Source organism: Stegostoma tigrinum, chromosome 12, assembly GCF_030684315.1.
Source record: "Stegostoma tigrinum isolate sSteTig4 chromosome 12, sSteTig4.hap1, whole genome shotgun sequence".
NCBI lineage: Eukaryota > Metazoa > Chordata > Chondrichthyes > Orectolobiformes > Stegostomatidae > Stegostoma > Stegostoma tigrinum.
The window spans coordinates 59,484,042-59,501,651 of record NC_081365.1 but is presented as its reverse complement, the minus strand read 5'-3'; the positions used below and the strand labels follow the sequence as shown (position 1 = coordinate 59,501,651).

The following is a 17,610-nucleotide window of genomic DNA, read 5'->3' as shown; positions in this document are numbered from 1 at the left end:
TGATATGGGTGGGGGCCCCTCTTACTGTCTGAAGCTGGTTTGAATATTTCCTTTAATGCTTTCAGTGATTTATTTTTCATAGAAGTAGATCTATAACTCTTCAGAATCTATATCTATGATTATTTGAAGGATCTTAACTAAAACCTACATCTAATAATGTAACAGATTGATTAAATAATTCAAGAGAGACAACTAATTAGGGTGAAATGTTCTTATCTATGTCTAACATGTAAACAAGTGCAGCTGCAAATCCAATAACCTTGAGTATACAGAGCAAATATTGTTCTACTTGTGAAAACTACATGAAGCAAATGACTTCAGGACATGTTTGGGAACATGGGACTCGGATATCATAGCTATTACAGAAACATGGCTCAGGATAGGCAGAACTGGCAACTTAATGTTCCAGGCTATAGATTCAGTAGGAAGGATAGAAAAGAGGGCAGGAGAGGAGGGGGAATGGTGTTTTTAGTTAAGGACACCATTATGATTTTACTTAGGGAGGATATTCCTGGGAGTATGTCCAGTGAAGTTATTTGGTTGGAAGTGAGAAATAAGAAAGGGATGATAACCCTATTAGGATTTGTTAAGTGCCTACAAGAAAATTTTCTTATTCAGTACCTACTAGTGAGGGAGCAAAACTTGACATTTCTTGGGAAATAAAGCAGGGCAAGTGACTGAGGTGTCAGTGGGAGAATATTTTGGGGTCAGTGATCATAATTGTATTAGTTTTAAGATAGTGATAGAAAAGGACAGACCTGATCTAAAAGTTAAAGTTCTAAATTGGAGTAAAGCAAATTTTGACGGTATTAGGCAAGAGCTTCCAAAAGTTGATTGGGAGAGGCTAATCATAGGTAAAGAATAGATGTTGTCATTGTTCCAGCCCACACCACTTCCTCTGGCAGCTCATTCCATACATGCACTAACCTCTGTGCAAAAAATTGCCCCTTAGGTCCCTTTTAAACCTTTCCCCTGTCCCCTTCAACCTATCTTCTCTAGTTTTGGACTCCCCTACCCTGGGGAAAAGACCTTGGCTGTTTATATTATTCATGTCCCTCATGATTTTATAAACTTCTGTAAGGTCACCCCTTAGCCTCCAGTGCTCAGGCAAAATAGCCTGGATGGAAGATAGGAGGCCTTCAAAAATGAGACAACAAGAGTCCAGCGACAGTATGTTTGTGTGAAGGGCAAGGCTGGTAGGTATAGGGAATGCTGGGTGACTAGTGAAATTGTGGCTTTGGTCAAGTCAAAGGAGGCATATATCAGGCATAAAGAGCAGGGATCAAGCAAATTCCTGGATGAGTATAAGGGCAGAAGTACACTCAAGTAGGAAATCATGAGGGCAGAAAGGGACATGAGATAGCTTTGGCAAATAGGATTAAGGAGAATCCAAAGAGATTTTACAAATACAAAAGAGTAACTATGGAGAGAGTAGGCCCCCTTAAAGATCAACTAGGCCATGTATGTGTGCAGAGGATGGATGAGATACTAAACACGTATTTTGCACAGAACTTATGGTGGAGAAGGATCGGGAAGCTAGAGAACTCGGAGAAATAGTGATATTTTCAAAATTGTCCATATTACAGTAGAAGAGGTGCTGGATATCTTAAAACACATAAAGTTGGATAAATCCCTGAGACCTGATCAGGTGTTTCCCAGACCTTTATGAGAAGCTCAGGAAGTGATTGCTGAGCCCCTGGCTGAGATATTTGTAACATCAATAACCACGGCTGAGGTGCCGGATGGCTGCAGGTTGGCTAACATGATGCCATTATTTAAGAAGGGTGGTAAGGAAAAGCTAGGGAACCATAGACTGGTGAACCTGACATCAGTGGTGGGCAAGTTGTAGGAGAGAATCCTGAGGGACAGGATTTACATTTTTTTGTAAAGGAAAGGACTGATTAGATGTAGTCAACATGGCTTTGTGCATGGGAAATCATGTCTCACTAACATAGAGTCATAGAGCTGTACAGCATGAAAACAAACCTGTCGGTCCAACTCGTCCATGCCAATGAGGAATTCTGAATTGATCTGATCTCATTTGCCAGCATTTAGCCTATTTCCCTGTAAACCCTTCCTATTCATCCCTTTTAAATGTTGTAATTGTACCAGCCCACACCAGGTCATTCCATTGACGCACCACTCTCTCTGTAAAAAAGTTGCTCCTTAGGTCCCTTTTAAATCTTTCCCCTCTTACTGTAAACCTGTGCGCTCTAGTTTTGGACTCCCCCACCCCAGGGAAAAGACCTTGGCTATTACCTTATTCATGCCCCTAATAATTTTATAAACTTCTATAAGGTCACCCATTGGCCTCCAACACTCCAGGGAACATAGCCCCAGCATATTCAGCCTCTCCCAATAGCTCAAATCTTGGAAACCCATGTAGACATGGGAAGAATGTGCAAACTCCATACAACCAGTTGCCCAAGGCTGCAATTGAACCTGGGCCCCTGGTGCTGTAAGGCAGCAGTGCTAACCACCGAGCCACTGTGCCATCCCCAGAAGCAGGGGAGGAAGAGGAGAAAGATTATTGGGCTAGGCGAGGTTGTGGAGTAATCAGATTAACTATGATCTTATTGAATGGCAGACCAGGCTCAAGGGACCGAGAGGCCCACTTTAGTTCCTTTGTACCATGACATAAAACAACCTGGCCCTTTTTTCAGGCATTATACATCTTAGGAGGATGTGAAATGTGTGAGCAGCAATGCAAGGTACAGGGACTGGACCAATCTGCAGAAGAACCAGATCCTGGCAACCAGGGCCAAGATGGTGATGAGCAATGGCTTTGTAAACAGGAGGCTCTATAGCCACAGTCCACTAACATAGAGTCAATGGAGCAGGTGCCCTAGGATGCCCCTTGAGATCATGTACCAGCTTGTGTCAGTGACCATAAGGGTGGAGAGGCAATCCCATGTCAGTTGTCTTAAAGACCCCTGTAGCTTTGAGGTTCTTGTCAAGTAGCCCATTCCAGGCTCTAGTGAGGCATCTCCCTGTTAGCAACATGATATAGATATGTCACTTTGGAAAACCTGAGGAGTTTGAGAGGTTCCCCTTGGATGGAGAAAGCAAGGCAGCTGAAATAGTCTGGTTGATTGTAAAAGGAGGTTTCCCAGCATTGTGAGGTGCTATAGATTGCAAGCATTTTGCAATGAATGTTCACCAGGCCAGTGCCAAAGGCCGGCTGCCTTTGTAAATAGAAAGGGTTCCACTCCTTAGCACTCAGCTGATAGCTGTCAAAAAGTCCAGGTTTGTGCTCATTATGGAACTCTAACATGTGACTGAAGTTTACAATGCCTGATGTAGGTTGAAGCAACAGTTGCTTGGAGACAAGTGCTTTCTCCAGAAGATGGCTAATAACATCTGTGAAGAATTGGCAGACTGCTGCTGAGGAGAGGTATAATACTGCACATGCCACCTCAAGAGCTGTACATCTGAATAGACAATAGGCCTGCGCAAAATGAGATTCAGACTGCAATAGATTGCAATATTACCAGAAAACATTTCCCACATCACGGTGGTACGCTGTCCCCTCGACAGCCTTACGAGATAAATGGGGAGTCTTTGGAGATGAAGAGAGGGAGGACTGAGATGTTTCTTCCCACAAGGAAAGGAGAGTTGTGCCAGAGGTCAGGAGATCACTTCTGTGCAGAGCAGTGGTGAAGAGACAGAAAACACTAGAAAACCTAACTGCAAATAGATTCCAAGTTATGTTTTGATATGCATTTATAAAACTTATCAAATGGGAGCCTGCCACATTCTTCATTGGTACAGACACTTTAGATTTTTAAATTATGTAAGACCATAAGAAGTTAGAACAGGAGTAGGCCATACAGACCTTCAAGCTTGCTCTGCCATTTAAGAGGAACATGGCTGATCCGACATTCGTCACCCACTTACCTGTCCTTTCCCCATTATCCTTGATTTTCTTACTGACCAAGAATCTACCTCAGCCTTAAATATACACAAAGACCCTACCTCCCACCCCCACAGTTTTCTGTGGCAAGGAGTTCCAAAGTCTCACAACTCTCTGAAATAAGAAATTTCTCCTCATTTCAATCTTGAATTGGGACTCGTTAATTCTGAGACAATGCCCTGTGGTCCTACACTCTCCCATGAGTGGAAACATCCTGTCAGCATTTATCCTGTCAAGACCCTCAAGAAAATCATATGTTTCAATGAGCTCACTTCTCATTCTTTGAAACTCCAATGAGTCCCAACCTGTTTAGTCTTTGCTAGGGATCGACCCAGTGAATCTTCTTTGAACTGCCTCCAATGAAATAATATCTTTCTTAAATAAGGGGACACAAGTATTCACGTTTCTTAAGATGTGGTTTCACCAGCACCTATACAGGTGCAGTAAGAATTCCCTATCCTTATACTCCAATTCCTGTGAAATAAGGGCCAACATTCCATTAGCCATCCCGATACTTGCCCAACCGTGTGCCAGCTTTCTGTTTTTCATTCACAATTACCCCCATTTCCATTTATGTTGCAGCTTTCTGCGGCTTTTCTCCATTTAAATAATACTCTGTTCTTTTGTTCTCCCTTGAAAAATGAACAACTTCACATTTTTCCACTTGCTCCATTCTTGTCAATTTATATAACCTCGATCGGTCTCTGTTTCCTTAAAGAAAGCTTCCTCTTTTACTTTAACTATGTGGGCAGTATCATGCTTTGCATGCTTCAAACTGAATGGAAAATCTTTGCCCTTGGGCTTATTATGTGGAACAGTGACTGCACAACATGCACACACATGACATCAAGTCCCTGGGGAAGCATGATTATGGGCCATGTAGGAGCAAAATACTGTAGATGCTGGAATCTGTACTGAAAACAAAAAATGCTGGAGTGTCCGAGATAACAAAGTGTGGGCTGGATGAACACAGCAGACCAAGCAGCGTCTTAGGAGCGTAAAAGCTGACGTTTCGGGCCTAGACCCTTCATCAGAAAAGGGGGATGGGGAGAGGATTCTGAAATAAATAGGGAGAGAGGGAGAGGCGGACTGAAGATGGATAGAGGAGAAGATAGGTGGAGAGGAGAGTATGGGTGGAGAGGTAGGGAGGGGATAGGTCAGTCCGGGAAGGACGGACAAGCCAAGGGGGCGGGATGAGGTTAGTAGGTAGGAAATGGAGGTGCGGCTTGAGGTGGGAGGAGGAGACAGGTGAGAGGAAGAACAGGGTAGGCAGGCAGTGACGACCTGGGCTGGTTTTGGGATGCAGTGGGGGAAGGGAGATTTTGAAGCTGGTGAAATCCACATTGATACCATTGGGGTGCAGGGTTCCCAAGCGTAATATGAGTTGCTGTTACTGAAACCTACGGGTGGCCTCATTATGGCACTGTAGGAGGCCCAGGATGGACATGTTGTCTAAGGAATGGGAGGGGGAGTTGAAATGGTTCGTGACTGGGAGGTGCAGTTGTTTACTGCAAACTGAGCGTAGGTGTTCTGCAAAGTGGTCCCCAAGACTCCGCTTCGTTTCCCCAATGTAGAGGAAGCCACACCGTGTACAGCGGATGCAGTATACCACATTGGCGGATGTGCAGGTGACCATCTGCGTGATGTTGAAAGTAATCTTGGGGCCTGGGTTGGGGTTGAGGGAGGTGGTGTGGGGGCAGGTGTAGCGCTTCCTGCGGTTGCAGGGGAAAGTGCTGGGTGTGGTGGGGTTGGAGGGAAGTGTGCAGCGGACAAGGTAGTCGCGGAGAGAGCGGTCTCTCTGGAAGGCAGACAAGGGTGGGGTCGGCTTGTAGATGGTGGAAGTGTCGAAGGATGATGCGTTGTATCCGGAGGTTGGTGGGGTGGTATGTGGGGACTAGGGGGATTCTCTTTTGGCAGTTATTGTGAGGGCGGGGTGTGAGGGATGAGGTGTGGGAAATGCAGGAGGCATGGTTGAGGGCGTTCTCGACCACTGCTGGGGAGAAGTTGCGGCTCTTGAAGAACAAGGACATCTGGGATGTGCGGGAGTGGAATGCCTCATCTTGGGAGCAGATGTGATGGAGGTGAAGGCATTGGGAATAGGGAATGGAATTTTTCCAGGAAGGTGGGTGGGACGAGTTGTATTCTAGGTAGCTGTGGGAGTCGGCGGTCTTGAAATGGATATCGGTTTGTAGGTGGTTGCCTGAGATGGAGACAGAAAGGTCCAGGAAGGTAAGGGATGTGTTGGAGATGGTCCAGGTGAACTTGAGGTTGGGGTGGAAGGTTTTGGTGAGATGGATGAACTGTTTGAGCTCCTCTTGGGAGCATGAGGTGGCACCGATACAGTGATCAATGTAATGGAGGAAGAGGTGTGGTTTTGGGCCAGTGTAGGTGCGAAAGAGGGACTGTTCCACGTAACCTACAAAGAGGTAGGCATAGCTTGGGCCCATGCTGGAGTGTGTCAGGCAGCATCCTTGGAGAGAGGATATTTCAAGTCTGGATGAGTCTTCAACAAAGCTGATGTGAAGTGTGGAGGGGGCAGCATTTATGCGATAGTTGGGGTCAGGGTGGATTGCTTTGAGAGGAAGGGTGCAGATTAAGTGTTTGGAATATGAGAATGGCAGATCAATGGTGTGTCTAACTGCCAAACTGGAAAGAACAGATGGTCTCACTGGAATGGGGAAGGGAGAGAGGACATGGTGACTTTCAGCTTTACATGTTGCATTCTTTGTCAGTGGGAAAAATTGGGAATGAGTTCACAATACCTTGAAAGCAACATGCTGTCTTACCTCAGATAACAAAGTGTGGGCTGGATGAACACGGCAGGCCAAGCAGCATCAGAAGAGCAGGAACGTTGATGTTTTGAGTTGGGACCTTTCTTCAGAAATGGAGAGTGGGAAGGCAACTCAGAAATAAATACAGAGAGCAAGGGTGGGGCTAGGGACAGTAGGTGGGATGGTGATGGGTGAGTGCAGGTAGGGAATGGTGTGGATTAGTCAGTGAATTGGGAGGGGCGGATAGGTGGGAGAGAAGATGGACTGGTTGTGTCAAGTCAAGGAGGCTGGGATGAGAGGGAGTGTAGGTCATGGGATGAGGCTGGGGTGGGAAGATTTTGAAACTGGTAAAATCCAAGGGAAAGGTGCTAGGTGTCGTGTGGTTAGTGGGGAGTGTGAAGTGGGTGAAGGAGTCATGGAGAGAATGGTCCCTATGAAAGGCAAATAGGAGTCTGGGGGGGGAATATATCTTTTGTTGTGGGGTTGGATTGCAGGTGGCGGAAGTGGCGGAGAATGATATGTTGGATGCGGAGGTTTGTGGCGTGATATGTGAAAACAAGGGGGATTCTGTCTTTATTTTTGGCGGGGAGGACATGTGAGGGTAGAGGTGTGGGAAACACAAGAGATGTGATCGAGAGCATTTTTAATCTCTAGAAGGGAGAAGTTGTGGTCCTTGAAATAGGGGGATATCTGGGATGTGCAGGAGTGGAATGTCCCATCTAGGGAGCAAACGCGGTGGAAGGTGGGTGAGAGGAGATGTAGTGCAGGTAGCTGAGGGAGTCAGTGGGCTTGAAATAGATGTTGGTTTCGAAGTGGTCACCAGAGATAGAGACAGAGAGGTCCAGGAGCAAGAGGGAGGTATCAGAGATGGTCCAGGTTGCTTGCATCTCACCTAGACATATGCTCATAATGCAACCCTGCCTTGATGAGAACTTTGCAAGGTGAATATAGGGACGTATAGAGATAGGAAGGAGGCATAGAAATAGACCAATTGCAATCTGCAGTGTGCTGCACAATTCTCCTACGTCATAGCTGTTACAAATCATTGTTTTACTTCCTCAGTATTTTCAATGCCCTCAATATCTTTCCGCTGGATGAGGGCATAGAAGGATGGGTCAGTAAATTTGCGGATATCACTAAAGTCAGTGGAGTTGTGGAAAATGTGGAAGGATGTTGCAGGTTACAGAGGGATATAGATAAGCCGCAGAGTTGGGCTGGGAGGTGGCAAATGGAGTTTGTTGCAGAAAATTGTGAGGTGATTCACTTTGGAAGGAGTAACAGGTATACAAAGCACTGGGCTAATGGTAAGATTCTTGGTAGTGTGGATGAACAGAGAGATCTTGGTGTCCATATGCATAGATCCCTGAAAGTTGCCACCCAGGTTGATAGGGTTGTTAAGAAGGCGTACAGTGTGTTAAGTTTTATTGGTAGTGGCATTGAGTTTTGGACATCATGTTGCAGCTGTACAAAACACTGGTGCGGCCACACTTGGAGTATTGAGTACAGTTCTGGTCGCTGCATTATAGGAAGGATGTGGAAGCATTGGAAAGGTGCAGAGGAGATTTACCAGGATGTTGCCTGGTATGGAGGGAAGGTCTTATGAGGCAAGGCTGAGGGACTTGAGGCTGTTTTCGTTAGAGGGAAGAAGGTTAAGAGGCAACTTAGTAGAGACATACAAGATGATCAGAGGATTAGATAGGGTGGACAGTGAGAGCCTTTTTCCTCGGATGGTGACGGTGAGCACAAGGAGACATAGCTTTAAATTGAGGGCTGATAGATATAAGACAGATGTCAGAGGTACGTTCTTTACTCAGAGAGTAGTAAGGGCATGGAATGCCCTGCCTGCAACAGTAATAGACTCGCCAACATCAAAGGCATTTAAATGGTCATTGAATAAACATACGGATGAAAATGGAATAGTGCAGGTTAGGTTGGCTTCAGATTGGTTTCACAGGTCGGCATGATATTGAGGGTTGAAGGGCCTGTACTGCGCTGTAATGTTCGATGTTCTATGTTCGATGTTTTAGAAATCTCACATTGCAGCAGTTGAGATTTCTCAGCGACTGTGCCTCCACTAACTTATGCGTGAGTCAAGTCATGCGCTGCCTACCTCCTAATCTGAGACCAATTTCAAAAACCACAGACTCCAGCAGGGATGCAGAACCTTTCCTGCCTTCACTTTGCAGAGCCTGTTCAAATTCCTTTATTCCTTACATCATCTCTCCTTCTGCAATGCAATGAATGTGGACTTGCTCTCCTCATTATCACTCTCACCTTGTCTGACAATTCAATCATTTCTAAACTCAGTTTTGTGAGCCTTGCCAGCAGTCTCCAGTTGTAGGTCTATCCTTCCTCAGGCAATGAAAATACAATCAGATGAAACACTGTTGATGATGTGAGACCATAAACAGTGTCTTGATGGAAGAGCAGCAATGCATACTGCTGGGAGAAGGTGCTCCACACCTTGATTGATTTGATCTTGTCACTACTCTTGCTACTGTCAAAATGTTTTCGTTTTTCCTACATTAGTTTACTTCTCTGATATCCTCAGCTGAAGTGGCAGGAGCCTTCTGACTGGTATATTCTATTCTCTACAATGACTTTGGTGCACATCTGCTAGGGCTCAGGATCAAGAGTGCCCTGAGCTGCAAGAGTCTACTGTACATATGACACATGCATCGTCACCCTGAACTAGAGGCAATTGGATCACTGGAAGAGAGGAGGATGTGTAGGAAGGCACTCTGAGAGTATACTGAGAAGAAATGCCAGGATGTCTGTATGATTCCCCTTTCTCTCTGTGGATACTCCTTGATGTGAAGGAGAACCTAGTGTGAGATAAGAAGGGTGATGTCCCTCTTGTACCCAGCAACTGATGATCTGCACTCATGGCCACAGTGGTGGCGTGTCAATCTGAGCACTGTGTTCTGTTGGACTTGGGTCTCCAATGTACGGATGTCAACCTGTTCACAGTGGCAGCTAAGTACTTGAATGTCAGAACCATGACAGTAGGTAGAACTTGGATGGACTCTTCCATTCTCTTTCTCATCTAATCATGGCCTCTGCCTCTGCTTGATGTTCTCTTGCCTTTCACTGCATCTCCAAACATGTTGCTTGTGGCTGAATATAGAGGCATACCATGTGCAAAGGGCTTAGCAAAACCCTGATCTTCAGTAGCCTCCCAATTATCAGATATTTTGCCCCTTGCCTCTTCTATCTGCTGTGAACCATATCAGTGATGGTCTAGGCAATTGTCAGCCTGAGCCTCGAGTACACATCACTGAGATGAATGTCTCCATGCTAGTGGAGGGTGCAGCTGAACACCATTCATCCTTTGAGGTTGAGACCATGGAGCTGAAGCTTGGGAAGCTGGAGGGAGAGCTGGAAGAAGGCTGCATCTTCCTCTTCTCCTGATGTCCATTAGTAATTGGTGTGTAGAGATTTTTAGTATGTACAACTCCTTAACTAAAAATTCTTGCTCCATCTGCATGTCAACAACAGCAGACTGGAGACAAACTCGCTGACTTTCTGTGGGAGTCCTTTCTCTCCACCAGCATAGCTCTATCATAGTCATGGGTCCTATTTGCCAGGTCTGCAACCTCCTCTTTGGAAGGGGTGAGAATTCAATTACCTAGCACTGCTCTGTTGTTTTGGAATCATTCCTTGCTGTTATGGCTGACCTTCTCCTTACAGATCAGAAAGTGTCATCACAATGAATGCTTGAACCCTTCATGAGAACATGTATGGCCGTGTCACATCCTGAGCCCTCTCCAGAAAGTGATTAGCAAGCACATTGACCTGTGTCTGGGAAAACATTGGCAGCATGAAGTGGCTATCACATATTCAATGCACACATTCCACGTGTAATGAGTCTTGCATGGGATCAGCCTATTTGACATGCTGTTACACTCTGGTACAGTGTGAGAGTGCTGTCCCTTTGAGTGTTAGTTTTCAGTAAGCAGCAGGGACATTTACCTTGCAGGGCATAGGAAATCGCTTTCTCATGCAGTGTGTCAATGGCCCTACTAAAGAAGGGGCAAAACTTGACCTCCTTTTGGAAAGTAAGGCAGGACAAGTAACGAAAGTGTTAGTAGGGGTGCACTTTGGGACGAGTGACCAGAATTCCATGAGTTTTATAATAGCTATGGATATTTCTATTCCACAAGTTAAAGTTCTAAATTGGAGCAAGGCCAATTTTTATGGTGTTAGACAGGAACTTTCAAAAGTTGGCTGAGGAAGGCTGTTTGCATGCAAAGTGACATCTGGTAAGTGGGAGGCTTTCAAAAGTGAGTTAATGAAGGTTCAGAGCCAGGATGTTCCTGTTAAATTGAAGGGTAAGGCTGGCAGGAGTAGGGAGCCCTGGATGATTAGTGTTATTGAGGCTCTGGTCAAAAAAAAGGAGACATACAACATGTAGAGGCGGTACGGTCTTTTTCAATAGAATATATGTTTTTCAAGAGCTATCTCCTTAAATGTCTGCTATTATTTCTATGCCAGCTTTTAATCTTTTTACTCTGTCAACTTTAGCTAACTCTGTGTTCAAACTGTTGTGTTTCAGCTTGGCAAACCGTTGAGAAATCAGGTTTTGGCTCCAATCATTTATTCATGCATACACAAAGAGTCAATCTTAAACATTCTAAGACTGAACTCTGGAAAAATTCCAGAAGTTGTCTTGTACACCTTTAGGTCATGTACTTAATTTCTAATCTGATGAACTTGTGTCATACAGATATCACTTATCTCCCATAGTACATGCATCAAGCGTTGTTTGGGTCCATCTTTATTTTGTAAAAATGCAATCTACTTACATTTATTGCGGTAGAAACATGAACTGAATCTATATTTATTAAAATTCCTTTCAGATTTAAACCAATCAATTAGTTTGTAATTTCATTTAGGTTTATGACATTATTTAGTGTCCATATTTAAGCTGAATGTAAAAATTCCATCATGTTATAGTCGCTATTGCACAGAGAATTATTTACTGCAAGATTATTAATTAATCCTGCCTCATAAATATGAGGTCCAAAACAGCTTGGTGGTTCCAGAATGTATTGTTTTAAATGCATTCTAATGGACTAAAAGTTTACCTTCCAGTTTACGTTTGTCAATTTGCTTGATTCAATTGATCTCTAGACAAAACAAACCCAATAGCTCCCACTATTTTTTGATGTATACTCGGTTGTGTTGCGTATTTACTGTTCAGGAACCTACAAAATATGTGATTTCATTCTTTCTAAAAGGAAGAACACTTCATCTATAGAAATTAGGGAAAACTGTCAAACTTAGGGAAAAAACAATTAACTGTATATTGATGAGGGAAAGTTCAGATGATTGGTTAGGGTGTAAAGATTAGCAGAGTGACTAAAAGGTTAATTGGGAGGAATAAATTAGAGTATGAAAGAAAGGTAGCTATGAATGTAAAACTGCATGGCAAGAGTTTCTTCAGGTACTTGTAAAGAAAATATATAAATAAAGTGTTGATTTCTATAGACTGAGAATGAAGAATTAATAGTAGATGAGAAGAAAATGGCAGATAAAATGAACAAATATTTTGTTTCCATCTTTACAATAGATACAAAACTCATAGCTGCAATTCAGATGGGGGATGGAAAAGGGGAACTTAGTGAAATTATAATCATGAGGGAAGAGCAACCAAACTGACGTAACTAGGTGATAACAAGTCTCCAGGTCCAGATGGACTTCATCCTAGGGGTTTAAAAGCATTGCTAAAAATAGCAGCAATACATTGATCTTAATTTCCCAAATTTCCCAAGATCTGCGAAAGGTTCCACCAGACTGGCAAGTTGTAAATAAAGCTCCTTAACGTAAGAAGGGAGAGATGCAGAAAAAAGGAAGCTATAGGTCAATTAACCTGATATCTGTTACAGGAAAGGTGTTGGAATACATCATTAAAGAGTCTATACAACACATTTGGGCAAAGAAAAGGAAAGAAAATGAAGAAGTGGCAGTATGTTTTCATGAAAGCAAAATTTATAGGAACTCTTTGAAGAGTGCAGATGCACTGAATAAAGACAATTCTGTGGATGTGCTTTACATTTTAGTATGACATTTAGCAAGGTGCCACATCAAAGGTTATTGTGAAAAATAAAAGCTCATTGTGTAAATGGCAATGCATTTGTATTGATAGAAAGTTTCCTTGCTGATGGGAATTAGACAGTATGCATAGATGGATAATCAAAAGAACTATGGATGCTGGAAATCAGAAACAAAAACAGAAATTGATGGAAGAAGTCAGCAGGTCCAGCAGCATCTGTTGAGAGAAATCAGAGTTAACGTTTCAGGTCCAGAGAGCTTTCTCAGAACTTCCTCCAGTTCTGAGAAAAGGTTGCCTGACCTGAAATGTTAACTGAGTTCTGGCCACAGAAGCTGCCAGATCTGCTGAACTTTTCCAGAAAATTGTGTTTTTGTGTTAGTATTATGCACAGGTGGATCTATCTGAATGGCAGGATTAACGAGAGGAGTTCCACAGTGGACTATTCTGGGGCTTCAAATTTTTACAGTTCACGTGAATAATGTGGACAAAGAACAAGAAGGCATGGTCACTAAATTTGCGAACAACATACAGTTCGATCTTGATGTTGTCCAAGACATATGAGACGTGCAGGTGGATATCAATAGGATGAGAGAGCGTGCAATAATGTGACAAATGAAGTAGAATAAATGAAAATATGAAGTTGTTCACTTTGGCAGCAAGAGCAAAAAAGTATTATTTAAATGGAAAATAACTGCAGAATTCCCAAGTGTAGAGGAATTTAGGTGATCTAATACAAGTCACTTTGATATGCAGGTACAACATGTAAACAAGAAGCCTAATGGATTGCTATGCTATGATTGAAAAAGAATGCAACATACAAGCAAGGATATCAGTTATAAAGGAAAATTGTGATAACACATGGCAAATATTGTGCAGTTTTGGTCTCTTACTTAAGGATATAAATGCATTAGAACAGACCTATTGCATTTCTGGAATGAATGGCTTGTCTTATGGGGTTAGGTTGAACAAACTGAAGCATATGATAGATCAGAGAATTCAAAGAAGTGTGGGGGGCGGTGTGGGGGAAGTGCTGTTCCCACCTTTTTTTGTTTAAGAAAAGTGTTTTTTAAAAAAGGGAGTTGGAGATGGTGATTGCAAGGTGACAAAGAACAAAGAAGATTACAGCACAGGAACAGGCCCTTCGGCCCTCCAAGCCTGCACCAATCAAGATCCTCTGTCTAAGCCTATCGTCTATTTTCTAACGGTCTGGATCCCTTTGCTCCCTGCTCATCCATATACCTGTCCAGATACATCTTAAAAGACACTAACGTGTCTGCATCTACCACCTCTGCTGGCAACGCGTTCCAGGCACCCACTACCCTCTGCGTAAAGAACTTTCCACGCATATCTCCTATAACCTTTCCTCCTCTTACTTTGAACTCATGACCCCTAGTAATTGAGTCCCCTATTCTGGGAAAAGGCTTCTTGCTGTCCACCTTGTCTATACCCCTCATGATTTTGTAGACCTCAATCAGGCGCCCCCTCAATCTCCGTCTTTCGAATGAAAATAATCCTCACCTACTCAGCCTCTCTTCATAGTTAGCACCCTCCATACCAGACCAGGCAACATCCTGGTGAACCGCCTCTGCACCCTCTCCAAAGCATCCACATCCTTTTGGTAATGTGGCGACCAGAACCGTACACAGTACTCTAAATGTGGCCGAACCAAAGTCTTGTACAACTGTAACATGACCTGCCAACTCTTGGACTCAATACCCCATCTGATGAAGAAAAGCATGCCGATGCCCTCTTGACCGTCCTATTGACCTGCATTGCCATCTTCAGGAAACAATGGACCTGAACACCCAGATCTCTCTGTACATCAATTTTCCCTAGGACTTTTCCATTTACTGTATAGTTCGCTCTTGAATTAGATCTTCCAAAATGCATCACCAGTCATTTGCCCAGATTGAACTCCATCTGCCATTTATCTACCCAACTCTCCAGTCTATCTATATTCTGCTGTAATCTCTGACAGTCCCCTTCACTATCTGCTACTCCACCAATCTTCGTGTCATCTGCAAACTTGCTAATCAGACCACCTACACCTTCCTCCAAATCATATACTAATATCACAAACAACAGTGGTCCCAGCACAGATCCCTGTGGAACACCACTGGTCAAAGGTCTCCAATTTGAGACACTCCCTTCCACTACTACTCTCTGTCTCCTGTTCCCTAGCCAGTTTTTTATCCGTCTGGCTAGCACACCCTGTGACTTCACTTTCTCCATCATCCTGCCATGGGGAACCTTATCAAACGCCTTACTGAAGTCCATGTATATGACATCTACAGCGTTTCCCTCATCAATCAATTTTGTCACATCCTCAAATAATTCTATTAAGTTGGTAAGACATGACCTTCCCTGCACAAAACCATATTGTCTATCATTGATAAGCCTATTTTCTTCCAAATGGGAATAGATCCTATCCCTCAGTATCTTCTCCAGCAGCTTCCCTACCAATGATGTCAGATTCACCAGTCGATAATTACCTGGATTATCCTTGCTACCCTTCTTAACAAGGGGACAACATTAGCAATTTTTGAGTCCTCCAGGACCTCGCCCATGTTTAAGTATGATGCAAAGATATCTGTTAAGACCCCGGCTATTTCCTCTCTCGCTTCCCTCAGTAACCTGGGATAGATCCCATCCGGACCTGGGGGCTTGTCCACCTTAATGTCTTTTAGGATGCCTAACACTTTCTCCCTCCTTATGCCGACATGACCTAGAGTAAGCAAACATCTATCCCTAACCTCAACATCTGTCATGTCCCTCTCCTTGGTGAACACCGATGCAAAGTACTCGTTAAGAATGTCACCCATTTTCTCTGACTCAGTGCATAACTTTCCTTCTTTGTCCTTAAGTGGGCCCATCCTTTCTCTAGTTACCCTGTTGCTCCTTTTATATATGAATAAAAGGCTTTGGGATTTTCCTTAACTATGTTTGCTAACAATATCTCATGTCCCCTCTTAATTCCTCGTTTCAGATTGGCCCTACATTCCCGGTATTCTTCCAGAGCTTCGTCTGTCTTCAATTGCCAAGACCTTACATATGCTTCCTTTTTTCCCTTAGCTAGTCTCACATATTCACCTGTCATCCATGATTCCCTAATCTTGCCATTTCTATCCCTCCTTTTCACAGGAACATGTCTCTCCTGCACGCTAATCAACCTCCTTTAAAAGCCTTCCACATATCAAATGTGGATCTACCTTCAAATAGTTTCTCCCAATCTACATTCCCCAGATCCTACCTAATTTTGATATAGTTGGCCTTCTCCCAGCTTAGAACTCTTCCTTTAGGACCACTCTCATCTTTGTCCATGAGTATTGTAAAAATTACGGAATTATGATTGCTATTCCCCAAGTAATCCCTTACTGAAACTTCAACCACCTGGCCGGGCTCATTCCCCAACACCAGGTCCAGTATGGCCCCTTCCCGAGTTGGACGACATACATACTGCTCTAGAAAACCCTCATGGACGCTCCTTACGAATTCTGCTCCATCTCGACCCCTAACACTGAATGAATCCCCATCAGTGTTGGGAAGGTTAAAATCTGCCATCACCACCACCCTGTTGCTCTTACACCTTTCCATAATCTGTTTACATATTTGTACCTCTATCTCATGTTCGCCTTTGGGAGGTCTGTAGTACAGCCCCAGCATTGTTACTGCATCCTTCCTATTTCTGAGTTCCACCCATATTGCCTCACTGCTTGAGTCCTCCATGGGGCCCTCCTTCAGTACTGCTGTGATATCTTTGACCAGTATTGCAACTCCTCCACCCCTTTTACCTCCCTCTCTATCCCGCCTGAAGCATCGATATCCTGGGACAACTAGTTGCCAATCATGCCCTTCCCTCAACCAAGTCTCAGTAATAGTAATAACATCATACTCCCAGGTACCGATCCAAGCCCTAAGCTCATGTCCCTTTTATTTTTTATATATCTATCATTTAGTTTAGAGTTTGGATTTTGAACAAGTGGGCATTTTCATCTATGCTTGAGGGGAATTAATAAAGTCTCTATGGGCTAAACCCTTTCAAAATGTATTAAGATAGCATAGACTATAATTTTTTTTTCTTTTTTTTAAGGGCAAGTATAAATGTTGTGTTTTGGATATAATTTGATTGGTCAAACTACCAGGCTTGGGAAGCAAAACACTTTATTCTTACACTATAGTTAAAGTACAAAAGGAGAGAAGCATTGGAATAACAACTCTCTTCAAAAACTTAACAGAATAGTAGATTATTTCACTACCAAACAGCAACTTATAAACACATGCTTGGCAAAGGCAAATTTAGTGAAATAGATTCTCTCAAATGCAATTCCAGCAACAGGAAAAGAACACAAGCTTTTAGCTGTAATTGGATCTTTACCTCCCCTTCACGCTGCTTCTATTGTTCCAACTTTAAAAAGAAAGCCCAAGGTCTCACAGGCTGTTTATTTTATTAGCTGAGAACAGATTTTTTTGTCTACTCTCTCAACCTTTCTTCACAAAAAAAGGAACAAAATATACCCTAAAGTCATTGTATTGTCACAGGCCATGATTTTAAACAAATATCTGTCAATGGACCTGGGATGATTTTAGAATGAACACTGAATGTCTACTTTAGAAACTACTTTGCCTCTGTGCTGCATCTTTTACTCCATTGTACTTAAGCACAAGAATTGGCAAATGTATTAAGACAACATAAAGAAGCAACACCATGGAACAGGTCTAACAAACAGCCTTTCTAAAAAAGATTAATTTCAAACTTCCCTGCACACAAGCTTTTGTTATGAACATTGTGATGCTTCACTTTGGAAAGTCTCAACTGATGATACAATTTATCCCTTCTATGATGCAGGCATTTTGCTTTCCAGCTTGCCACT

General features: G+C 43.2%; 1 long non-coding RNA gene across 1 annotated transcript in view; it reads left to right on the top strand.

The window, feature by feature from the left end:
* Positions 1-17,610, top strand: part of LOC125456906 (uncharacterized) — a 75,598-nt gene that overhangs the window by 36,104 nt on the left and 21,884 nt on the right. The window lies entirely within an intron of this gene.